The 26,796-nt window shown below is 37.2% G+C and overlaps 1 protein-coding gene across 1 annotated transcript in view; it reads left to right on the forward strand.

The window, feature by feature from the left end:
* Window positions 1–1,802: 1,802 nt before the first annotated feature.
* AKAP6 (A-kinase anchoring protein 6) overlaps window positions 1,803–26,796 on the forward strand; it is a 294,713-nt gene continuing 269,719 nt past the window's right edge. The window contains exon 1 of the mRNA XM_074868266.1: window positions 1,803–1,895. The gene's annotated coding sequence lies outside the window, so the exon portion shown is untranslated. The remainder of the gene's footprint in view (window positions 1,896–26,796) is intronic.

The raw sequence follows: 26,796 nt of genomic DNA on the forward strand, positions 1-26,796 counted from the left end.
ATGAAAACTTTCAGAAACTGATGTTATTTGAACAGCACGGTGTTCAGCATACTGTAAACTTTGCTAAATTGCAGTGACATTCCTTAGCTTTCATGTCAGTCCAACCCAAATTGTGTTTCAATGGTGTTGTCCTCTCTAAATTGTGAATTATATCTTGGAGACCTAAGACATGTTTAAATGTTCAAAAATGTAGAGCTATAGCTCTATTGTGAGTAACACTATTATGGGTCACTAGACTGGATTTGATATTGAGTCAGTTTGAGAGCTTTATTGTGTTGTTTGGAATGATATAGGATTAACATTAGAAGAGAGAAACTGTCAAAAATGAGAACATACAGCATCAAGACAGCACTGATTAGAAAGGCTATGACATTTCATAGATTTATAGAGAGGCTTTGTATTTAATCCATTAATCAAAAGGTATGACTGTCACTTTTTTCTTTTCTTTCAAAGGTGGGTGATGGGTAAGAGGGTATAATTATTTCCTATGGTTTCCTTTGAAATCAAAGATCAAAATTTTTACTCACAGACTGAAGTTTAATAGAATGAAGGGCTTCAGACAGTGGCACCCATATTTATTGGACATCTTCAGGGCATTGAGGCTTCTTAGTTCAAGTTGCGTCTTTGTTTTACTCTGGGCTTCAGCATATCAAGCATATAGGGTCCAGCCTTTTTTGTACTTTTTTTTCCTACCATGTAGAAAGGGATTTTCATGGCTACAGAAAGCAGTTTTTGCCAGAAACTTTTCTCATCCAAATAGAAGTGGCAAGTGCCAAAAATGTGCTGCTTCTTCTTTGATTGTGAATTTTAATTTCCAGACAGCTCCTTTTAGTACTTGTTCATGTAGCCTTTGCTTCTCTCATCACTACTGTGAACAAAGGATGTGAGCAGGTTCCCGGTGTCAAAGGTAACGTCTACAGGCTCAGCCTCCCATCCCAGCCCCTCAGGTAGGTTATGCAGAGGGGCTCTCCCCTTTGCTGGCCTTCCCGCTCCACCTGGAAGCTGGAGGCTAGCAGCAGCGTGGCCCACTAGGCATACAGCTTGCCCACAGCTTTCAAAGTCCTCACTCATCTGCCTGCCTGATGGGCAGATGAAAGCCAGGCTACTCAGCATGCAGATGGTAGTGCAGGTCACCCTACAGTTGAAAAATGATAAGGAGATTTTTACTTGGTTGGCTAGAAACTTCTTTACCCTCTTGTGAATAAAAAGCCTTGATTTTTTTTTTTTTTTTTTAAACTCGTTGTCATTCATTCAACAGTGTGTGATCTGCTCATTTTGAAGTAAGAGCTTTTCCCTAGCAACAAGGTTTTTCTTGTAAATGACAGATTGGATGTAGGAGCAGGGTGGGGCAGGGTGAAAATATGTATTTCTTAAAATACTGTTCGATAACTATTGTCATTACAGACCTAGTGTTAAAATCATACTACTGACTGTTTTTTTAAGTAAGGTTCCCTTACATGATAAACAAATTTGACTTACAAAATTTGTTCTTAAATTGATACACAATATTAACTTTTCAATATAAAAATAATTTATAGCTCATACATCTCAATTCTGTACCACCATTGAGGAATAATTTGTCTAAAATATTCCTTAATACGAGGCATGTACTTGAACATCGGCTCTAAAATCTATGGCACAGTACTTTAAAAGCCTGTTTGCATTTTGTCTGTTTCTTTAAAGGTCTTCCGTATTGTCTCGGGCTCCCCTGGAAATGCAGTAAGGATTCGTATCACATCTCGGTTGCCATGGCAACAGCAGTCTTTCCCATAATGAGCTGCATCATCTGAACTGATGTCACAGCATCATGCAGCAGGTCACACAAGGCACCTCCTAGTATTGCATCTTACAGATGTGCTGTAAACATCAAAAGAGGATGATTTGAACAGGACATGGTAAGTGCAAAATATTGTGCTGTTCTTAATTGCACCATTGTTTTTTCCTGTTTTATGAGGTTTTCCTAATATAAGAATGTGTGGGTTTTGCCTTGTGAAAATCATTTTGAAGATGCTGCATGCCTAAATATTATTTTTCAGGCAGACAGGCTAAGACAAAGGCCTACAGAAAATGCATTCAGTCTGAATGTTTAGACTTGTCTTTGCATTTGTGATAATACCCTGAAGATTTGAAGAGAATATATTTAATTTTCACAATCCAATTAAAGTTGCTACAGTCCGATTTGCTTAAATGGAAAGAATAGCTGTTTTCAATTTTAACGCCATAAACATAGCTTGTTCCTTTCCCTGTGTCTTTATTTAAGCATTCCTATTACGTGTAGCTCTTCTTTTAATCTATTTTATTTCAATAGTGTGAATATCACCTATTTACTTTCACTGGCCTTCCATAACATGACAGTACAGAAAATACTCTGTGAACCAGTGCTGAACAAGCAACTGGAACAGTATTGATTTTAAACATGGTTCAGTACTGTCCTATTTCTGTTGGTGTTCTTTAAAAAGCAAAACATTTAAATAATTGTCAAACAATAACTAGATATTTTGAAAGTACAGTAGCCTTTAGGTTTTCTACTGTTTCACTTTCAATCTATTTTTTAAATAGTAACATGAATTCAGTGAATTTAAGATCTATCTTTTACTGGAAGGAAAACAACCTTTTTTTTTTTTTTTTTTTTTTCCCTGCTGCAACTGCAGTAAAAGGTGTAGCCAAGATTCAGGCATTCTGAGGGTGTTTTCTGTGAATAAAATAATAATAGGAATAATTATAAAAGCTTTCACCTCTATCGTGGGAAGAAAATATATAACTTTTATATTTAGCAAGCTGGTTAAAATCATGTTGGTAATATTTAGCAAATCTTTACAATGTCCAATATTTGTTTATTTTGTATTAAGGTCTTGCTTCTGGAGGCCAGGTTAATTTTGCTTAACTTCAATTTAATCTTGCTGGGTGGTATACAACAACATTAATTGTTTGATTTCACATGTTTAAAAGATTCAGTCTTTCAGCTGCTTGCTATTAGAATGAAAGAAAAGACCAGACACATGTCATTTTAATTGATCAATATGTCCACTAGGATTTAGGGAGTGGTCTCTGGCTCTGTTCTCCCTGTGTAGTTTATATTTCAAAAGTGCAGCAAGAAAAAACAGTGACCACTAATCTTGTAGTCATGTCTATATTTATTGTGGTTTTTGGTCCCTTGATAAAGTATGGAGTAGTAATTATAATGAGATCTGACTGCTCTTCATAGGGATGGGTGTGATGGTCTTGTCTGGCACAAGCTGGAATAGAGCTCCTATATCTTAATTAGACAGTCTGTACTGCATCATATATGCTTTTTTCAGCATTATCTGGGTGCATTTATTTTTTTTTTCCTACTGCAAAACACAAAGCAGATGACTGTAAATGAACATTAGAATGATGTTGCTTTATTTATTTGTGATGCATTTTACAGTATGAAAGTAGTGGTCTCCTGCGCTTGCTGTGCTCTCATGAGGCAAACTCGGAAGGTATGAGTTAGCAGGAGGACAGGAGGGAGGGCGGGACAGCTGACGTCTGGCTAGTGTTAGAATTGGCGATGTGAAGAAAGCTGGTGAGCAATGCATTTAACTTGCAACTTTAGGGACCATCAAAGAACAGTTTGATGAAATATGCCTTTATTAATAATGATGTGTTTTGTTAGATTTTGCATGTGACCTGATTATCACCAGCATTTCTCAGCCTAAAGTTAAAAACGAGGGCAAACACACTGGGGGGGGGGAAAGAACAACTTTTGACTGTATTAATGGAGAGATGCCCTTGCTATGAAGCCCCCAGTGCAGTCTGTTTTTTTTTTTTCCTAATAATGAGAATACAAATCATGTTGGTTTTGAAACATTATTTTTTTTTTAAAGTTCCTGTTACTCTCTATTCCATACACTTCTCACAGCATTGTTTGCCCTGGGAAACACTTGCTAATAATGGAGCTGTGATGACACTACTTGTTTCTTGGTGAACATCTCGGCTAATTCTGATTCCAGCTGAATGCCTTGATTGTAGCATAATTCCTGTCCATTTCTTTATGGGCCCAAGTGTTTCATTCAGGTCTGTATATGAGGATGTGGAAGAGTATGGAAGTGATGAAGAGGGTCTTACTATGAAGAGCAAGCCTGATTGCCTGAGTCACAGCATGACCAAAGGTAGAACACTATAGATGTAATACAGTTTTGCTTGCTGTTGGGGCAGATTTATAATTGGTACAATTATGCATGAGACGGCATTCAACAGCAGGAAAACTGTGTTGCTTTCAGTTCTGTTCCACAGCTGTTTTTACTCATCATTACTGAAGGCAATACGTTTTGTAAATACATGTATTCTTCCCTGAAGTAGCTGAATTTGGACACTTAATCTGGAGGCTAGATAGAGTTCTTCTATATATGCAGTTTCATGTTGACGTGTAGTTGGAGATGGGCATATACAGGTGAACTGAAAGGATGTTACTGTTTAATCTTTGCTTTATAGAATTTTATTACATCATCAGTTGTATAGTTTCTATACAGCTTAGCACTGAATGCAGAGAGAAAAAGAAGCTTGGTGCCTCCCAAAACAGCTGTAGGAGTTGATGACAAAACCTGACTCCAGCAATAGAAAATGGTACAATTTTAACACTTTGTGGATTTTTTTGCCAGCATACAATGCAACGCCTGCTTAGAGGAGATCAGAGCATGTCCTTAATGGAAAGAAGCTTGCTTTCTTCTCTAAAGAGGAGTTGAGGGAACACTGTGCTCTAGACGTTATCTTCTGTAGGTCATGTTGCAGTAGAACAATGGTGGGTGAGTGTCCCATCCCTCCCACCTTCCAGCAGGTCTGTAAGGGGTCTCCATCCAGGAATTCCTCCTCAGAAAGTCAAGTCAAAGGAGTCTTTTTTTTTTATCAGAAGTGCTCAGGTGTTGATTAGAACTGGTGGCATTTCCAAAATGCTGGTGAAATATTTCCTTCAAAATAATTGAGAAATTAAAAATTTTTTAAAAAATCCCATGCCATGTCTTAATCTACTTGCACCCTTCTGTAAAAATCACTGCTGTGTGATGAAAGAAATATTGACAAAATTCTGGCCTTGACATTTTTTTTTCTGGCCTGTGCTGAGTGCTACTGGCTTCAGGGAGAGGTAGAGTTAGCCAGAATGTCTGAAGTTCCAGAATTGTATTTAAAAAAAAAAAAGATTTTTATGTATTAAAAGACATCATGTTTGTATGTTGAAATAGTATATTTATTTTTTGTATTGTAAGTACGGCCTATGAAGTGTCTGTATGTTCTGTAATGAGACATTATACTGGAATTACTGGGATAAAATTAATGATACATGAATGCAAAGATGACTTCAAGGAATCATCTTGCAACTAATTTATGTCTGAACATAACTAACATTTCTGTAGACTGGAGGGGGAAAAGGTGACTTTTGCTTTGCCCTTTTGATGAAAACAGCCACTCATTAAAGCAGATTCTAGCTGCAGAAAAGAAGAAAAGTTGTATATGTTAACCCTATCATGAGTCACCTGGGCTGGGCCAGGTCTTACCTGCCACAGGAAGAGAAGGAGCAAAAGGAAAAGCTGAGCTGGGTGAAGAGCCAGGAAGGGTCTAGATTGCTGCTCTATGCAGTGAGGGAGCAGGACGTACAGTGGATGGAAGCGGCAACGCATGGGCAACCGTATCTGACATCACTATCATGATCCAGAACTCTCCTGAAGAGGCGGCTGCCGTCCTGGGCTTCTCGACTTCTGCAGGCTTTGGCATAGGGAAAGAGAGACCTCAGCTATGTTCCCAACCCTAATAAGTTTTTGCGATAGACGTTTTCTATTTTGTCGTGCTTAAAGGTTCCCTGTCCCTTGTTTGCTGAGATGGCTCGTATGCTGTTTAATCACTTCTCTCATACAAAGGCCTGTGGACTATTTTCTTTCTCGTATTCAGTTTTGTATCTAATATTTTCCATTGATTTAAAAATAAAAGCACCTAACTCCACTTCACATTCATCAAATCAAATGTAAAAATGCATAATATAAATGCCTTAACTGGTTTGGTATGGCCGTAATAGTTTTAACTACATGAATAGTCATGACACATCTATATATACGTGTGTGTATATATATATATATACATCTATCTAGCCTCCAGATGAAGTGTCCAAATTCAGCTACTTCAGGGAAGAATACATATAACGTCAGAAGGTTCATCACCAAAATCACTCTCTAAGAGTATCAAAATGTGCTTTCCTGAAGCAAAAGGTTTCTTATTTTTAAAATGCCTTCAGAAAAGCTTTGCTTCATAAGGAAAAGGTTGGGGACTAAAGGAAAAAAACCAATCCAGATGGCTCTTCCCTTCCTGTTCTGTGGTTAAACTATAGGTTTCAAATATCTAGACTCGGGTGCTTTGAATCCCAGCAAGGCTGACTCAGCTTTTCATCCCTCCAAGGTTAAGAAAATCAGCTCTGTGCAGTTTACAGTGTCTGGTGCTTTCAGACAAGATGTTTAAAGCCAGGATTGCTCTTCACTCTGCATGAACTCTCAATTCTCACTGCACGTGTCAGAGACAGTCTTGCCCTGGCAGCCTTGGCCAAAACACTGTTGCTTCCTGCTTCTTGCCCAGTATCCAATGCTGGTGCCAGCGAGGAGGGACTTTCTCTCAATTGCTGAATGAATGTCTTCTAAGGCATCTGGAAGTGGAGATAGCTTGTAAATGTAAGTGAAGTGTTCTTCAGCCCATTGTGTCCTGTGGAGAATATCAGCCTCAAAGTTAAGGGTGGAGGATGAGCACTGAGAATTGTAGAGATGCTTTCCTACCTTTATCAGCTAAGTGGCTTCTGGAACTGTTAAGAGCTCCTAGGGCAAGTAGTCATGTCTCTGGAGGACTGATTGTTCTGCAGGGTGAGACAGTAAAAGGCACCGTGCAAGGGGAACCACAGGACTCTCTGTGCAGCAGTCAGGCTTCTGTAAGCCTGAGTGCAGGTGCAGAAAGACCTGACCCCAAGTACTGCTGGTGCACCAAGTCCAATTACTTTCTCATAGACACTAAGTATACTAAGCATATAGCTGAAATGTGCTCTCTTTCTTTGGCAAAGAGATCTTTCAAGTGATAGTGATTTCTGTGAGGAAATAGCTCTATGAAGTAGATTTCCCAGTCCCCATGGTACAGTGTCTTGTGGGAGCTGACACACTTAAAAATATGTCCTTTGTTAGCTAAGGTTGTGCTAAAAGAAGTCCTAGATTTTAGGTGAGGAAGTACCCAACTGCAATAATTAGTTTTGTTTTCAGTCTAACTGTATATCTATTATTTGCATATGCTTTTTTTCTTTCGAGAGTTGCCCCGTACTGATTGTCTTGTAAACTCGATGTTGTCATAGTTTCAGAATTAGCATGCAGACATTAAGTTGCTTCATGAGCTCTCAAAGAATAATATTAATTTTTTACCAGATTGGTGTGTAGATAAAATAAAGGAGGCATGTATGTGAATATACAACAATTCTTTTTTTTCTTTTTTTTTTTTTTCCCCCCTGTGTCATTTTTGCAGCATTTTCTATTTGGACTAAAAGCTTGTAGCTGTCTCTCCTTCAGTCTTAAAATCCATCCTACCTAACCTCCATAACTCCTCCTTGTACACTACATTAGACTTGCAATTCTTGTTTTCAGTTCCTGCTCAGTTCTATCATGTGTTGTCTTCCTCGCTCCTTCTAGCTTTCTATTCCTGAATGTTATGCCTGTAATTGCTCTCCTTTATAAAATTGTTATTCTTTTCTTCTTTAAATCCATTGGAAAAAAGTTGCATTTCCTCTGGACGGTCTCCAAAAAGTGTTTTATGTAAACTTATATAAAGAAAACTTGTTGGACTTCAGGTTTATTACTATGTTTTAAAATAATGAACCAATTCAGATATCTCTACCAAAGTTTGTATAGGACCCTTACAGTGCTAGAGACCGTACAAATACCTGAGAAATGGTGAAGTCTTTCTTGACTAGATGGCATTAATTTTCAGTTTAAATTGAGATGAGAAACTATTTTCCTCACTTTTCCTAAATATCCCTCATAAGGGATAAGTAACATGCCCAAGTTTTTTGGAAAACCTTTGGTAGACCTGGAAGAAGCAGCTAAGTTTTTTTTATTGCTCGTATAGTACTTCAAAAAGAATATAATATTTTATCTGCCTGTCTTTGTACTTTCCTGTTTATGCTTTTGTGTTTGTTTTCCGAGGTTGGTTCTTTTTTCTTTTTGTTGGTTGTATTGGATAAAGCTGAGCTCGTAGTGAAGATCCATGAAATTTCAAGGGATTTAAGGCAAAAAATGATTGTTACCTACCCTAAATTAGACTGCAACTTAACACAATGAACTTGGGAACAGTCTAGTCTTTCAAAAGAGGAGGATCTGCTTGCCAACCTTTTTTAGACAAACCTTGACTGTACTGTTTAAAATTAAACAAATAATAAAAATCCATACCTTAGTTGCTGGAAGCTGGACCTTTATGTGTTTAGGTAGCCACAGAAAGGAAAAAGTTCTGTGCGTTTCTTAGTTTTTTAAAAAAATTAACACATTTGTTTTAAAAGTTTTAAAACAGCGCTTCCCTATTGGCTGGATAAGTGCTTGTCTTTTGTTTGCCAGATTGCCATGACAGAATATTCAGTGCAAAGGGAGTTGATATAACAAATATATCTGAAAAACAATTTAAAAATTAAAATTAAATTTAAAAATGTTAAGAAAACAACACACCTGCTTACTGAAATATTAGGCTCACTAGGTAGGAAACTGGAAAGTAAGGTTAAATGCCTGGTTTGCACTACAAACTACAACCTTAGATGCTTGTAACGGAGCCCGCTGAGAAATAATGTTGAACGGGTGACTTGTATTGCGTTTTAGCCCTTTCAGTAAATATAAGATTTTTGACAGGTATTTATTTGGTGGAGGCTGGTAGAACTTGTACAGTGAATACAAACCAAAAGGAAAGGACCCAGGTGTTGTCAAGTCTGAGGGCTGTGTAAGATTGTTTTTACACTGATATTGCAAGACAAGCCTTAAAGAAACTGAAATAAAAAACTAGTTAGCAATGACAAAACTAATGAGAGACTTTTCTCAACACTTAGTTTTTGTCAGGAAAAGCTGCACTTCAGAGCTCAGTGCTATTGACAGAATAACTAGGGTCTATTGAGCATGTTTTCAAATAAGGACATCTTTCAGAGCTGTTGCATGTGGCTACTCCAGGCTGCTTACAGTTTTCAAGTGTGTCAGATCATATTTAGAAGCAGCTTTTCCTGCTGAGGAGGCTAATTCCCTGGCCAAGGCGTTTCTGTATTAGCAAGTATGTATCCTTCCTGTACTTCAAGCTGCCCTGCTAGTCTCCTAAAACATGCCATATTTTGTTAGAGTAAAAAATCAGATTTTGATTGCCATAGAAAACCCCACCCAAACCCCATAGCTTCAGCTAGAAAAGGCTGCTATCTGTCAGACTTCAGCATGTTTAGTCTGTGTTTCTAAGGCAGTGACACAGCAGATATGCGAGTTGCCATTTTAAGGGTCAGCTGTTAAAATATGCAGGGTATATTTTATAGATCCTTAATGTGTCATCTAGTCTTGTTCCTTCTCAAAACTTCATCCTAGTGTTTTACTCCGTCATTAACTATAACACTCCCACTTAGTTTTTGGTGACGTTATGTACAGATACCTAGGAATATAACAAGGGATTTCTGGTTTTCTTGTATCTGGAGAAGGTAGAGTCCAAATATGCTCTGTGCATGATGCGGGAACGGACTGTATCAGCAACAATGATGACTGCTCTTTCAGAAGAAAACAATTTTAACCCTCCAACTGCTTGGCACCTGTTTGCAATGCAATAGCTTTTTACAGTAAACATTTAAATAAACGGAGAGACTTGATTTTTGTATTTCTGTGAATTATGCAGAAAAATTCCTATTTATTCCTTTTGTTCAGCTTCATTATGTAATTTTGAATTGGATTGGACCTTCAGTTTCATTGGCTGGTCCCACGTATGTGATCTCCTTTCTTTGTTGCAACTTATGAAGTCACTTTGGTCAAGAGGGATAAATCCCTCTCAAATCTCTGTTGTTTCTTCTTCTGTTTGGGCAATATGGAGCAATGTTTGTCAGCATGTTGAGGGCCTGAATGGTGAGTTATGTAGGACACTAGTACTGGATTAATATTTGTTTGAGGTAAAGATCTTAGGTGTCGTTCCTCCTGTGCTTGTCATGAAAATGTATCGAAACTAGTATGAGTACTTCCTGGATTTAAATTTTAATGTAAGATGATATAGAGTAAGAGCTGGTCAGGACAGTGATATGCTACAGGAAAGGTAGCCCTGATCAGTGGCCTGTGATACTTGAATCAAGGAGACCTGGAAACTGCTTCTGGCTCTGATATTAAATGTGCCCCTTGCACATTGTCTCTGAACCTGTGTCTCTTGTTCACTTGTGCAATGGACATAATGATACTGATCCCCTTTGTAAAGCACTCTATGTAAGTGCTAGGTGACACCACTGTCAATGTAATTTTACGCGCACACACACATATACACAGGCAAGACAGTAACAGATGACGGGCAGGTTGGTGCAAGGGAGCATTGCTGAATAAAAGATGGATATGGGTGCTGAAAATAAAATGTAAAAATCTAAAGGAAGGAAACTAGCTTTTGGGATTTTTTTCCTGGGATAAAGGATTGCACAGTAGAGGACATACCAAATGTATGGAAAACAGTGGTTTTGATTACTCAAAAATTGCATTTATAAGTATATAAACTGTTGAGCCTGCTTAATTGAAAATAAAAACTTAACTCCACAATTAAGTTTGAAAAGACCAGGCAGATATGTCTACTAGGTGATTTCCATACAGACAGAGAGGCAGCAATATCTGGTCTGTAAAGCTTGAGGTAATATTTGCACACCATTCTGCTGCAAAAGATATTACACATTTCTGGGAAAGAAGGGGGACCCACCATGTTTTTACATGACTTCCAAGGGCTCCTTTCCACAATTAGACCTTGATAAGAGTTATTCGACAAAATGCTGTTTTCTGAGTCATTGCTGATTCGTTAGAACACCTATTGTTTATCTTCAAGAAACTTTTTTTGCCTAGGTTTTGTTCAGAGAGCAAACAACCCAAAACAGCTAATGACTGAGATGTAAGATATACAGGACTAACGTGTTCTGAATTAGGCATACCCCTGGGTTCTGGAGATATCGCTCTTCCTGGTCTGCTAAATATTTATTTATAGAAACCAGAATAGCTGTAAGTGTCAAGTGAGCTAAGGATGCATATTTCCAATTCATGTGCCAATAGCTCAGGGAAGAAGAGCATGGCAAGAAAGGCACTTTATGAGTGATCGAGAGTAAAAGCAGCCTGCGCAATTAACCTGTATTGTTTTCTGACTCACAATATAATTTAGAATCCACTTCAGTGGATTCAGTCCATGGACCTATATACTGGCATGTAGCTTTGATTCCCATACTCATGCTTTGAATTGTTAGGAAAAAAAAATTATTTAAGGATGTATATAATATGTAAATAAAACAAGCTACTATGCTAAATTCAGCACCTGAAATTAGTGTTATAGACATATTTGAATTCCAGCAGCATATTTTCTTGAACTTTCCTGAATGGCTTATAAATTGAATTGTGAGTTTCTTGGTGTTCTTATTGGGTGTTAATTGTCCATGGAGTATTAGTGGGGTTTTTTGTATTATTCTTATAAACTGACTAGCACCTCATGGTTTTAACTAATCCTTAATAAGTTCAGAGTCTGGACACCAATGACCTAATTAAATGTATGAAGATAAAACAAGGTTCTGAGAAACATTCTTTGATTTGTCTGGTGCTTTCATTGGTATGGGAGAAGTACCGGGAAGGTAGGGGTTGTAGAGAACCTCAACAAACCTTCAGTCTGTGAAATGGTATGTCCCCCCTCTACATCTGACCTGAAAATGATATGCACTGAAAGTGAAATTTGATAGCCTTAGGAGACAGGAAAAATGCCAGTTTGGCAGGGCTCATAATTATTTTTTTTAGCAATATTTTCCTAGACTGGAGAAGGCCTCAGGGATTCTAATTAGCCTGGTTTGGGCTGATTAGTGTTGGGTACTTAAAGATCCTTGATCAGCAAAATAACATATCCTGACAGCTTGGTGGAAGGAAGTCCAGTGTTTCACTTCTCCCTGCAGGGAGCTGAGAAAAGAATCATTTTGGTAGATTAAACCCTTTTATGAGAAAAAAATGCTGGATGTATTGAGTATTTAGTGGTGGTTATCTCCTGGGCCAGGATGCACAGTGCTTTATTCCAGCATTTCAAAGCGTTTTACTGAAAGTGAGGAAAATACAATCTGTGCCATAGGACTCTGTTTAAGCCCTCCTCATCTTATTGATGGTTCACAACTGCTAACTGTGCCATGAGCAGAAGTTAGCTTTTTTTCTTGAAACCAAAAGCAGACATCTTTACATCTGCAACTTAAACTTCACACAGAAGCATACTCATGATTAAAAGGCAAAATAGATATTTTCTTTATCTATGTAGTTCTATGATTGGGCAAATTGTAAACAAGCATTTCAGTTTCAATTACATATTTTTGAAATCTAACTTAAATGAGTTTATATTATTTGCTGAAATGGAAATTAAATTGCCTGTGTTCAACAAAGACTAGAGAATGAATAATTAAATGGAATGTAGAATGTGTATATTGGAAATGGTTCAAATTTCCTTCTGAAAATTGTTTCAATGAATCCTAAAAGATCTTCACACAGAGAACTAAAATACTCAGGAATCTACTATTGCAACATGATTATTTTTGCAAACTAAATATCTACAAATAATTGCATTGTTTGTAATCAAAAAACTTCAGAGCTGGTTATACTATCAGACATCATTTGCTACAGTTTGCTTGCAACATTTTAACAATCTCTTCTAACACATCTTCCAGGACATCACAGAATCAAAACTAGATTAAAATGGGATGAAACAGGCAATACTTCAATAACAAACAATAACAATCCTTTAGAAGGTTGGTAAAGATGTAGATGTAGGTCAGATTAACAGCTATTTGATATAAAATTTATGAATCCTGTGGCAACTCTGTGGTACTGAGTGTAGAAAAGTCTAATAATGTTTCCCCATTGTTATCAATCATACAGTATTACACTTTTTGGGTGGTAATGCAATACAATTAATATCCTTTTATAAGGGGAGGAAAAATGTTGTTCTTTAAGATTAAAGAGATTAGAGGAGTAGATGTATGGGGGTGGGAATGGAGACTGATATCTAAGCATTCACTTGACTAGCTCATCAAGTGTGTGCGCCAGGGACATTAAATTTGACTCCAAGAAACAAATCTAGAACATATTGAAACACAGCAGGGAAAACTTGATTAAAAAAACACAAATAAAATGTGAGCTTCTGAGAGTGAATTTTTTGTTTTTAAATAAGAGTGAGGGAGCTGAAAAGGCATAATGGTACTTTAATGGCTCCCAGGCTTTGCAGTGAGATAATTCCTGCTGCAGTGACAAGGAGGAAGGCTGTCAGAGTCCCCCTGGGGAGTAGTGCAGAGGCTGGGAAGAGCAGGGTCTGCAGCACAGCAGCAGTGAGTGGGGTTTGGTCTACTTAATACCTGTGATGATATTGCATGATTATAAATTATGTCCTGGAACTGCCCAGAAATGTCAGTACAAGGTTAGTCTTGAAGCTACCTTAGCACTTTTTTCCTTTCACATTCATTTCTCTGCTGCACCTATTACATGCATGCCACTGAAACTTGCCTCAGGGGGGGTTTAATTCTTAGGGTGCAGGTCTAACTCTCCTGCTGACTTCTCATGTTTCACTTCTAATGGAAATATGGATCTGTGTGTCTTATCCAAGGCTTACTGGAGTCATTAATAAGGTTCAGGCTCAGTATCTTCCCATGTTGTGTGAGATTTATTTTTTCTGTTGTTTTTTTTTCCTCTGTTTCTGTGATTTCCCCAAGGAAAGTGTCATGTGGTAAATTGAATGAAGCCAAGCAGAATTCTTGGAAGCAGCAAAACCATTTGATATGTCTGTGCCTCATTTGAGAATCAAAGGTTTGAAAAAGGGCTGTGTGACTGTAAAGATTTGGGAATAATCTTGCTCCTTGGTTTCCTGCCAAAAATAAAAATGTTATTGGTATTGTCTGTGAAGTTCAGGTTGCTGTTACAGTATTGTGGAGTGCTAAAGTGTTTTTTGTATGCTGGAAAGCTGATTAAGATCTGAGCACCGGTAATATTATGCAGGTGGGTTTTAAGTTCATTTTTCAAGAAGCTAACGTGAATATTTTGCCTTCCTGAGAGGTGATAAAAAAAAAAAAATCTTGCCAAATTTGCTTTATCCTGGCTGCAATTTTTGAAATACAGATTTAAAAGGGTAAAGAAGCCAACATTTTCAGGAATGTATCAAGAGCTTTAAAGATGTGTGTCTCTGTTTTCTAAAGGGCCAAGTTAGATATCCATGGCCTGAAAGTAAGATTAAAAAATTAATTGTTTTTTTACGTGGAGAGGGCTAGCTAGACCACTTGACATTGTCATAGAGTTTTGTTGGTTTTGTTTTGCTCTTATTTGAAATATGGAAAATTCCCAATACGGAACAAGAATAAAAGATTCTTGTTGTACAGGAAACAAAGTTTCATGTAGTAATTTCTTTGAACTAAAGCATGTTGCCAAATTTAAAACATGAATTTACAGGAATGACTTATGATAGCCCCAGGGAATGAAGTTCTATTTAATGACAAAGCAGGGATAATAGTGACAAAGTAGACTGGCAAAAAGAACATTAGGGTCAAGATCCACAATTCCATCTGCTGATGTAATTTAACCCAATTTTGGAGAAATCAAGAGTAGCTACAGTAGATGCCAGTTGTTTTTGTAGATCCTAAAAACAAATAAGCAGAATACAGTACTGTGATCTGTTTTCATATTAATGTTATATTTCTGTGGTTATTGTTATTGGTAATGTTGTCATAAAGAGAGATGTAGCATATGAAGTCATGCACAGATGAACAGAGAAGTCCTGAGTATCTCCTCCCCACCCCAAAACACACGCTGTGTTACTGTGTGAGTCTGAGAAGGAACATACCAGGAATGTGGTAGGTATGTGAGAGGATATTAAAGGTTTGTGACATGAGCTCCTACATGAACTGTAACAGCCCTTTTAGGTATTCTGTCTATCCTTATTGACAGGTCGGATTTTAAATTTTTTTTTAAAGAAATGATTGTTGCTGCTAGAACTATGTGGGGAGTGCTAAACAAGAGAGTCAACAGTGTCACTTTAGGATGCTAGGGCAGACAGGGAAGGTACTTGAGAGGAAGAAAAGAACGTGCCCAGGGTGTGCTTGTGGTATCAGGGCACCCTGCCACACCAGGAGATACAGAGAGGCAGTTGGGAACAGCCCAGCTGGTGACAGTCAAGAGTCTGCAGAAAGAGGGAAAGAAGGGGCACAGAGCAGGAAGAGTTTGGTAAGAGCTACCTCAAGCAAAAGAGTGGAGAAATTGGGTTGCTACAGGCTGAATGGTTTTGCTGTGGGCTGTAACAAGCTGAGGGAGAATGATGTAACAGCTGGTACAAGCAGGCCAGAAGTTAACTGCTGCTTAAAGACTCCACAGGCCCCTACTCCTATTCAGCTCCTGTCAAAATAACATGAACACTGCAAACTCCTCTGTGGCCATCTAATGGGTATGATGCACTATTTCTAGTTGTATTGGGAATAAGTCTAAGAAGTTTAAAGTACAATATGCAACAAAATATAGCTAATGGCATTATCCAGCATGGTTACAGCATGCAGAAAATGAATCAGCAGCAATTTAAGAACATAATAATAACTTTAACTTTGGCTAAGCAAGCTCATTTTTTAAATCCTTGGAGACTCTGCAGGATGTTTTAATGGGTCTTTTGTGATGTGGATATTTCCTTAGTTTAAAAACTGGACTAAATAGGTTCATTTTGCATAACTTAGGAAGTAGCCTTCATACGGTAATGATTTTAGGTCACTGCTAAGCTAGACCAGATGTGGATCAATGGCTTAACAGTGAAATGCTGCATATCCCATTACAAAGCTTTTTAGGCCTATATACTTACCCTCTTGGCAATAAGCTTGCAATTAATGAGTAAATCCTTAATACATAGTTATATGTCAAAAAAGGCAATAATAGTTCCACCACAGTTCTTGATGATTTTGGGGAAACTTTGAAGCCACTCATTGACAAAATAAATTGATGGAGCCATCTGTAATTAGGAATAACTTAATTTGTGTATCATTGCCACCCAGAAATTGTCTCCCTCTATGTTCTAGAGGTTAGCAGAGAAGCATATTGAAACCATAAACTAAACCTATTTTCCGGGTGAAAAGAAGGAAATGGTGTGATGTAGAGAGCTGCTAAATAAGGAACAAACTTTCTGAAATACCAGCTGTAGTCTTTAAGATATGAACAGTTCTCATCTGAAAAGAAGACATTATTGACTTACAGAGATCCAAAAAAGTTCATTTTCTCTTCTCTGAAATATTAAAAATAACAAAGGATAATTTATCAACCTTTCTTGTTGATATTTAATATAGAATAGTTCAGTTGAAAGGGACCTACAGCGATCATCTAGTTCAACTGCCTGACCATTTCAGGGCTGACCAAAAGTTAAAGCATATTATTAAGGGCATTGTCCAAATGCTTCTTAAACACTGACAGTCTTGGGGCGTCAGCCACCTCTCTAGGAAGCCTGTTCCAGTGTTTGACCACCCTCTTGGTAAAGAAATGCTTCCTAATGTCTAGTCTGAAACTCCCCTGGTGCAGCTTTGAACCATTCCCACACGTCCTGTCACTGGATCCCAGGGAAAAGAGCTCAGCACTTCCCTCTCCACTTCCCCTCCTCAGGCAGCTGCAGAGAGCAATGGGGTCACCCCTCAGCCTCCTTTTCTCCGAGCTAGACAAACCCAGAGTCGTCTGTCACTCCTCATAAGACATGCCTTCCAGCCCTTCCACCAGCTTTGTTGCTCTCCTCTGAATGCATTCAAGGACCTTCACAGCCTTTTTAAATTGTGGGGCCCAGAACTGCACGCAGTACTCAAGGTGAGGCCACACCAATGCTAAATACAGCAGCATAATCACCACTTTTGAGTGGCCAGTTATGCTGTGTTTGATGTACCCCAGGATGCAGTTTGCCCTCCTGGCTGCCAAGGCACACTGCTGACTTGCATTGAGCCTGCTGTCGACCAGCACCCCCAGATCCCTTTCTGCAGGGCTGCTCGCCAGCCACTCCTCTCCCAATTTATACTTGTGTCCAGTGTTACTCAGCTTTATATTATAATACAATGTAAAGGTAGATGTGAAATGGTTAAAGTGGCTGGACTCACAAGCTCAAATAGTATTGAAAGCTTGCTTGCATTTAGTGCCTAGTCCTCTATTCTTAGTTCACTTGCAGATGTCCTCCTTTTTGTTTAGACAGGTATTTTGCAGTCAGAAATGTTATGTGAGCCCTTTGACGATGATGGATCTTTTACTAAATGTTATGGAGGTGCTCAGTCAATTAACTAATGAAGCCTTTATTGCATCTGTTTTCTCCACCATTAAATTTGTCTATATGTCAGTGCTTTGTCATAGATGAATAAAAGAAAATTTAAGTAAACAGATAAGAATGTTATTAAAATCCATGTTTCTGTAGAACCTTTATAGCTTTACTTAACAGTAATTATCAGTGTATCTGTCTATATCATGAAACAATAGATCTGTCCTGTATTTACTTCAACATCAGTACACATAGAAAAATCTTTTTTAAAAGTGTGTGCTGTGATTTTAAAATGAAGAACTGGGGGCAGGGGGGAAGTATTTTTACTGATTTTGTAATATCTGAAATATTAAATGTAAAGAATAGGCTACTTGTCTCTGCAAAACAATAAACTATTAATACAAATAGTTACGTTAATTTCTGAAAATAATAGCTATATCCTTCTGGCATGGAGCTCAATTTAATCAGTGCTGACTTTGCATCCTTTATTAAGAATTTGTTTCCCTGGACTATTATATCACAATACTGAATTATGATCTGCTTAATAAATCCAAGCATAGAAAAACTACATCTTTAAAACAGCAGTTGAAGACTTAAAATTCTGGCATAAATGACATTTTCTGTGTGTGTGAAACTAAATGAAAACCACAATTTCGTATGTTTTTTTACGTCTGGAGCACGTAGGTTAGGCAAACATTTTTCAGCAAATTTTGTAGACAAGCTTAACAGGCAAGTGATTTTCTTTTCTCTGGGTAATAATGCATTTTATTCAAAAGTTTCAAGACTGCTCATGGTTTTAAAAGTATCTAAGAGGATATGTATTGACCTAGTATTATAGCTCACTGGCAGAACTATACAGAAACTGGAATGAGACCCAGGAAATTTTTTTCAGTACATTTATGTGAGCCAGAATTTAAAGTTCCTTATGCCTCCCAAGGTAAGAAAAATTGCTCAGAACAAGACTGAAAAAGCTAGTTTGATTCCCATCATTTAATTTTTTTCTTTGATCAGATTATTGCAGCTTGTTCATTAAGAGATATGTACCATAACTAAATTATCTTAGTGCATTTTATAGAATTTAATCTTTTCCTTTTGATTCTTTCTTTGTTTTTCATGAAATTGATGGAAACAGATATTTCCATTGAATTTCCTGCCGTGGTGAGTTTATTCTTAAGATTTTTTAAAGATATTTACTTACACATATTTATATGAAATCACTAAAAATAATTGCATCATAAAAAGCATCAAAAATTGTCAAAGTAATAAGAATATGAAAAAATTGAGTAATTTATTTTGCTGTAGAGCTTTGCCTTGTTTCAAAATTTTGAAACCTTTTAGAAACTGATTCTAAATGATATTTTGAATGGCTCTTCATCTATTTAATTCTGAGAAATGTAGGTAAAAAGCTAATACAACATTCTGGAGTTGTTTTTTGAACAGCCTTGTTCTCCATTATGCTGACTTACATTTTAAAATGTATTTGTAAATTTTTAAGAATTTACAGTTCAAGTTACATTTTCTGACCTCCATGAGAGAAATTTCTGATCACCGCTGAAAAGACTAGAAATTGTGACATCAGAGGTTAATGGATGTTGAGATATTAACAGCCTAAAATCAGCAAAAACTGTGTAACACTGGCCATATATTTACAATCCCTTTCATACATGTTTTCTAATCTTTCAGAAAAAAAAAATCTCCCCAGTCACATTAATTCAGAATCATCTGTGGTTCTAGGAATATGACATTTTCAGAATAAAACATTTTCAGATATAAAAATAAATGAAGTAATAATAGTAAAAATAAAGGTAGTAGTAAAGCTGGTATCCATTCCAGTCTTTCACCGACAGTTCCCTAAAGAAAAATGTATTATATGTAATAACAGAATTAAAAGCTAAGTGAGAAATTGAAGTGCAGCTGAAAACAGATAGCTTTGAAGTCTGCAGCTTTAAGGTATAGCAGAAGATATTGGTCTTTTCAAGCCATTTGGTCTTCTCAAGCTATTCAGTCTTAAAGGGAAAGGAAGCATTCCTGTGTCCAATATGTAGATTAGCCTAAATACTTGTTTGGGCCTCAGAACAACTTGTGATGTGAATTTTTGGGAAGTTTTATCCTACTGCTCTCTCTTTACTTCCTTCTGCACTTGAAAATTCTGAAGTACTACGGAAACACATCCTTGTGTTGTTTCTGACCTGAAATGAAAATATAAATACTAGAAAACACTGTTACACTTTTGGTCTCTGCTGCTATCTACTGCTTCTGAAATTCACTGCCATCATAACTTTCTTAAGTCAATGAAACTAGTTACCTTAGGAAACATTGTGCTGGCTACCGAGCATAGGAAGGAGCGTTTTTAATTTTATAAACTCTTAAGGCTTACATGAGACACTGGTGTTCACTGAACTTCCGTTCTGCTAAAATCTAAGTAGCCGACATAATTTCTGAATGATTGGAAGTTAACTTAAAGCTAAATGCTTTCTTTTAATTTTCACAGCCATTAACTTTCATTCAAAAGTGCCCTTTGTTTAATTCCATGAAGTAAGAAGTGATGGGTGCTGTTCAATGAATGAATTAAGACTAGAACAAAATAAATTACAGTCTATAATGAAAAGCATTGATAATTGAGTCTAAATCAGTAAGTCATCTAGCACTTGATAACTTTCATTACTGTCAGTGGAACTAATGCAAGTTTAGGTGCATTGCTTTTTAGGGAGATTTTATAAAGGATTTTCTTTTAGGAAAGTCGGAGAACTGGATCAGCAGCAATGGTCCTTTAATTGTCTAAAATTGTACAAATGTTGAGCTTGATTCCTGCAAAACTGATATGCTGACAACTCTGAGCAGGCCCATATTCAAGCTTTGGCTGGTTAGAGCTTGAAAGATCTATGTTGGACTAAAAATATGCTATGTGTTTTAGCTCATTTTAAAAAAATGCACATCAGTGACTATCAGAGTATGAACAGGTAAAGTTACAATAATGCCCCACAGGTCCTAAAAACTGGAATGTATATATATTAAATCTCTTTGCAAGAGTTCCAGGATAAGTCTGGCACTATTAATTCTATAATGAAATGCACTACAGAAACCCTGAGATAACAGTAAATGAACTTGATAGCTTTTCACCATATAGTGCATTGATATGGAGAGCTCAAGCCACTAAAGCAGTAAGGCCATATTAGTGTAATACTCCACCTGAGGCAAAAAATTTATGTGTCAGCTGGAATTATTACTAATGGAGTATGGCTACTTTTGGAGTAATCAAATTCACAAGCCCCTTACTGCATCCTGCTGTGTGGTAGGGCTGATCAACAGTGCCCACCTCGCACATAGCCTCTCCTGGTGTCTACGAGCAACTAAAGTAATGATGAAAAGGAGTCTTGAAAACTAACTAATAACTTCAGATGAATATTCACTATGGAAGAATTTTCATTATCATAGCATGACTGATAGAAGATTTATATGAAACCCTAATGTATGCATGTACACATACATATGTATACACATACGTGTTACATAATGAGTTCTGGTATACTAAAAAGCTTTCCTTTATTTAAAAATCTTTGCTTGACGACTCAGTTCATCTTCATTTCAGGAGGCCTCTTTCCATCTTCTCATAGAAGAGTTATGATGCCTCATTTCACCACCTCCAGTTTGGTCACTGGCAGATGGGAAATGGGTCAGACCCTCTCAGAAGCCGTATGTTTGCTCCCAGTGGGGAGCTGAAGGAAGAAAGGATTGATTTAGTCCTTATTACTGCATGAGCAGCCATGTGGAAGGTGGATTTCTCTTAGGACCTTAAATATTAATTCTGATTAAGGTAGAAAGTGAATTGGAAGTGCAATACAATAGAATAACTCTGTGTACATGCGTTTCTATTTCATTGTGATGGGTACTTTCTGCTGCTGCCTGTTTGCTGCCAAGCAGCTGCTTCAGCATTTCCCTGGCTTGCTGTTTTCTCAGCTGTTATCAGCACTGGCTTTCCTCCTCCCCCTCTCTTTATTGAGATAATGGCAATGTAGTTTGCTATAACCTCCTGCAGCACCTGCTCATCGACAGACCAGCCCTGACTGTTGTGCTACTCTAGAAGCTGGTTTGACTTGTTGGTAGTTCTCTTTGTAGCTCTTGCAGCAGCTTGCCTCTAGCCATTTCTCTTTTCTTAAAGGATTCTTGTTCCTTTTGCTGACACACACTCTCTCCTGTGGACATGCCTTGTTTGGACTGGAGCAGAGTTTTGTGAAAAGCAGTGTAACAGTACTTTATTATGCTGTCTGGAGGTGGAGGAGAATTTTTTCCCCTTGACGTTACTGAGTCCCAGCATAGAGGAAATGCTAGCTCTTTATTTACTTGAGGTATAGGCTTAGATTCTTTGCTTGGAAACTGCTGTAACCAGTTTACCCATAGAATAGGATTAAGAAGTGATAAACAGAAATTAGGAGCAACTAATCTAGCAGCAGGGCAGGGACCTTGCAGTAACTATAAATGATCTTACAGTAACTGAGGCATCAATTGCACTAGAATGTGACCAAATTGTCACATTCTGCAAGGTCCAGATGGGAGGAGGAAAGAGGCTTTTCAGGTGTTTCTTTTGAAGTGTTCTGTATTTTCTAATGATTTATATAGAGATTAAGCTCTAAGAAGTCTTGTGAGTAACAAAAGCATAAAAGAATCACAGATGAATCATTCTGTCGTGTCCCATCAGCATTCGGTAGTTTTTCAGATCTGCAACACTGAGAAGATTTGAAAAAATTCCTGATTTGAATAGTGACATAGATGATAGTGGCCTTAATAAATTGGCTTTTTCTTAAAATTCTTCAATGCTGGTATTGATGTCAGCAAGTGCACATAGTGAAAGCATATATAAACGTGATGCTGTATTTGTACACTCTGCTCTGCTTGTGCTAGTTGTTGCACGTGGTGCTGCCAAACAGAATAGTTTCTATGCTTACTTTTTCTTCCAGCTGCAATTCTCTCTTGAATGTCGGGAAGGCAAGAGTGGAAAACCATAATTCTTCAGGCTTTAATTCCAACAGCAAAATGAGATTATAACAGGAGCAGGATTTGTGTTACATTATAATTTAACTCCTAACATACCTACCTGTTTCTTCCCTTGCTGTAGTAATTAATGCCTTCTGATTTTTCTGTCACTGTATTCTTTAAAAATTCTGAGCCATGAATCTGTCAGCAGGGTGGGTGTGGGCACCAGCCCCACATCTTTGTCTTCACTTGTTCTTGGTGCTGCTATTTCTTCACTACCTCTCCTATCTCACCTAAATGCAGTCAGTGAGAAAGGGAGAGGGTCAAACTCCTCTTAGGAAATCCATATTGTATTCCTTTGGATTTATGAACCATAGCTTTTTCATGTGCATTCTCAAAAACTTTTTTTTTTTTTTTTTTTTTTTTCCCCTTGGGCTCAAAGGGGCATCGTCTGATAACTATCTGCTGTTGCTTGAAATTTTTGTGCTGGAACTGCTGTATCTTGATGGCTCTCCAAAGTCAGGAGTCCTATTGATACTTTACCAGATTCTCCAGAAACTTCATGTACATTTGTTGATTTTTTGGGGTTTTTTTTGGCTAGAAGGCAGCATGTCAGGATGAGGACTTGTTAGGTCAAGCCTTTCCACTGAAATGCTGTGTATGTAGAAATATGGCTGAATAGCCCAGGATGTAAAAATCAAGCCCGTGTAAGGCATTTCTAATAAAGAAGGGCAGAAATAAGCAACATGAGAATGTAACTGAGCTGGAGGGAAACCTCAGTGAATGCACTGTAGGGCTGTCAACTCCTACGCTTACATCCTCAGAGCTGAATCATTAACCTGTACTGAAGTAAACTGAGGTCAAATGTCTCTCTGACTTACCTGTTGGTTGAAGTTTCCTAGGGCTTGGATCTGAGAGCTTTTGTTGGCTGGCAGAGAAGTTAGAGAGAAAACTTACAAAACCTATAATTAACTCACAGTGAAAATTTAGTTTAAGGGTACTAGATGTGTTCTTTATCCCCAACTTTATTTATTTCACTCCTATTTCCCTCTCTAATGCAGCTCTGTTCATAATAATATTTATAGGAACATTGGTGTAGACCAGCCACTAGCATTTTAATCACTGTGATATGTATGTATGACTTGTCAAAGTGGTGAAAATGTTGACAGCATACATATATTTCTAGTCTTGTTTGATAGCTACATATACCATGATGGCAATCCCAGGATAATTTTTCTATGCTTAAAATACGCTGTAATTCCATAATGTTCAAACTGCAGGCTGGATACCACCCAGAGCAATGATCTCTGACTCATCAAAAGAACCAAGTGCTGAGAAACCACTGAAGATGATTGTGTGTGCAGGCTTGGATTTGCAGCTAGAGCTGTGAGGCAGAATTGAGAAGCAAGTATATAGGAATATTATGAAAGGATTGGAAGACTTGAAAGATCACCACCACTAAAACTAAGAAATGAGATCAGGGTAATTTTCCACTGTACTGGGAGGAGTATCCAGAAGCATTCTAGTGACAGGAAGGTGATGCATGTTTTTCACTATATATTTAACTAGGAATAAGAAACAATTAGAACCATGGCTCAGCTATGAACAAGGTTCAGTATGTTTCTCTTGCATCTTTGAACACACAGACTTGAACCAGTTCTGCAAGTGGAGCAGATCAGTGTAACTCTATTAACCTAATTAGGTCTGAGGATCAACCTCAAGGGGCTTATGCTTTTTGTTTTGAAATTATTCCTTTTCTCCCACTCCTAAGTCTTCCCCCCCCCCCCCCCCCCCCAATTTAGCTTGTAAGTTTGCAAACTTTGATACAAAGATTAAATTTCCTTCATCCAGTAGCTATTTTGTGACTCTGAAGAGTAGGAGTAAACAGGTCCTAGAAAAATACTTAGGATGTATAAAGTGTTGCAGCTATTTAAATTGTGGCCATTCGAGAAAAAATACAATCTATCTACTAGACAAGTTGAAATATTGTCCTATACGAGACCTATTTACTTGTGCCTGGATGGTCACATAAAGATATAAATGCGTGTATATTTATGTACGGGCAATTTTTTTTTTATATCTGTGTAAAGTGGTGTGTAAGACCTTGATGAATGTTTACCATTTGCCCTGAAGTTTTCCAGATGGATAAATGCCTCATGCTGAATTTTCTTTGGATTTCTTTTGGGAGAGGGAGACAGCGTTTTTGAAAACTATGAGAGAAAATACAGATTTGCTAGTATTATATTTAAAAAAAAAAAAAGAGCAAACAACCCAGGAGAATTTCTTTAAGGTGTTTTAGTATCTTTAAAATACTTAAAAATGATACTTAAAAATCACACTGTAAAATAAGAATTTACCATTGGCAGGAGGCTTATCCTCAAGTCTTGCATGCTTTTTTGCTTCTACAGTCAGTCAGGTGGTATGGTCTTAAAAAAACATTCTTCATGTGGGTGAAATTTACAGTTGGTTGCAGTTTACCATGCATTGGTCCTTGAAATTTCCAAGGGTAATTCTTGTACTCAGCATGAGAATGCGAACAGGAACATAGTTTTCCTCTTTGCAGTTTTGCAAGCAGTGAAGGTGTAAAAGTGATCTAGAGGTTCACAAAAAGTGCAAGATTTCCCATATCACAAAACAGTGTTCTAGCTTCAGACTGCATGCATCTTAACAGAACATTCAATTCTCCAAAAGTTTCTTTTTCCTTTTCAAGTATTTAACAGCTTCAAAATATTTGTCAATTATAGAATAAAAACCCTTTTATGACTATAGATTGCTTAATTTCCCCAAAAGCACCTTAAATAGAAAATACTACCAAAATGAGTTTTACATGCTGTATTTCATTCTCTACTTCCAACAAATTTCCAAAATTTGGATCTATTAATTATTAGTTAAGCATGACATGTGCAGATATTCTATGTACTCCTTCCTGTGTAGCCCGAGCACCAACATCAATGTTGCAATAAATCTGATTGTATAGTAGGTGTTGCTGGAGTTGCTCTGAGGAGAACAACTACTCTTACTTGAGTAAGACCCAGGAGTTTGAGTTAATTTATTTGTTCGACTTGTTTCCCTTTTTCTTTACTTTCCATTATTAACATGATAATCCCTTTACATTTCTTTTGTGGGATTATAGTAACTTGTGTATGGTACATAACTGTAAATCCACTTTTGTTCTAGAAATTTTCCAGAACTGTGACAGATAATCAGTAACTGTTGACTTTTTATACTTGATATGTTTTACTTTGTATTAATCTAATGTTAAAATAACTGAGACACAGAAACAAGAACAGTAATTTTCTAGTACCAGTTTTTGGTAGATCTATAACGTCAGGGTAAATGATTTTCCACTTTTTTTTTTCTCCTAATGATGCTTAGTTATTTAAAAAAAATCATGTCACATCATGTCATCAGAGATTATAGATCTTTTTAGCGGTATGTTCATTTTGGAAAAAGCTATAAGGCAAGGCATGGAACAGATAAGAAAGGGAGGAGACTTTAAAACTGTAGTAATTTGGATTTTTAGTTTATACAGAGCTAATAAATGGAATATGGATATATTTAGAAAATTAAAAAGTCTATGACACTTCAGTTTCCTTGCCCATGATCTTGTCCAAAACAAATGGTAGTTAATTTGGTTAATCATACTTACAGAAGTGTTCCCATTTTTTAGAATTATGCTGTGCCTAAGAGAAGCCATGGGGATCTGTCCCATTTGTAATATTAAAGTGTATCAGAGAACTTCTTTGCCTACCAACTGTTATTTACCTAATTAACATTACAATGTAGTGTTCTAGTTCCAGTACGCATTACAGAAGTCTTTCACCAAAGACCCTATATCAGTTCATTAGTCAGTCTTGATTGTTTGGTTACTGCTTATTAGGGTGCTCATAAAAAGTGCCATCCTTATATGTCACTTTGCATTTAAGTTGCACACGTGTGGGTTTCTTGTCTTTGGTTTCATTTTACTCTGATTGCTGTATACTACTTGAACATAAATTATAAAGATAAGGTTGCAGTTGGATCAAAGCATGCCTTATTCATGCCTGAGTGAAGTCAAACACTGCCTGTTTGGCAGTTTGTTTTTTCTTTCTTCTTTGGTATGTTTACCATGTGTTATGGTGGCATATCATCATCTCATTTGATAGAAGTGTGTTTCAATGGAAGACAGCTGAGACTTTTAAGAGACCATGGTTTTGAGAACATAGTGTGCACAAAATTTACCAGCTATGGAATGTCCCATATGTTTTCTTCTTAAAGATTTACTGCAAGCATAGACCAGTGTAATGCTGGTCTTGTGTGCATTTGAATGCACTTATGAAAAGTTTTATCAAAACTGTTGGTCAGTCTTCGGTT

The sequence above is a fragment of the Strix uralensis genome, chromosome 4 (assembly GCF_047716275.1).
Source record: "Strix uralensis isolate ZFMK-TIS-50842 chromosome 4, bStrUra1, whole genome shotgun sequence".
NCBI classification, from domain to species: Eukaryota; Metazoa; Chordata; class Aves; order Strigiformes; family Strigidae; genus Strix; species Strix uralensis.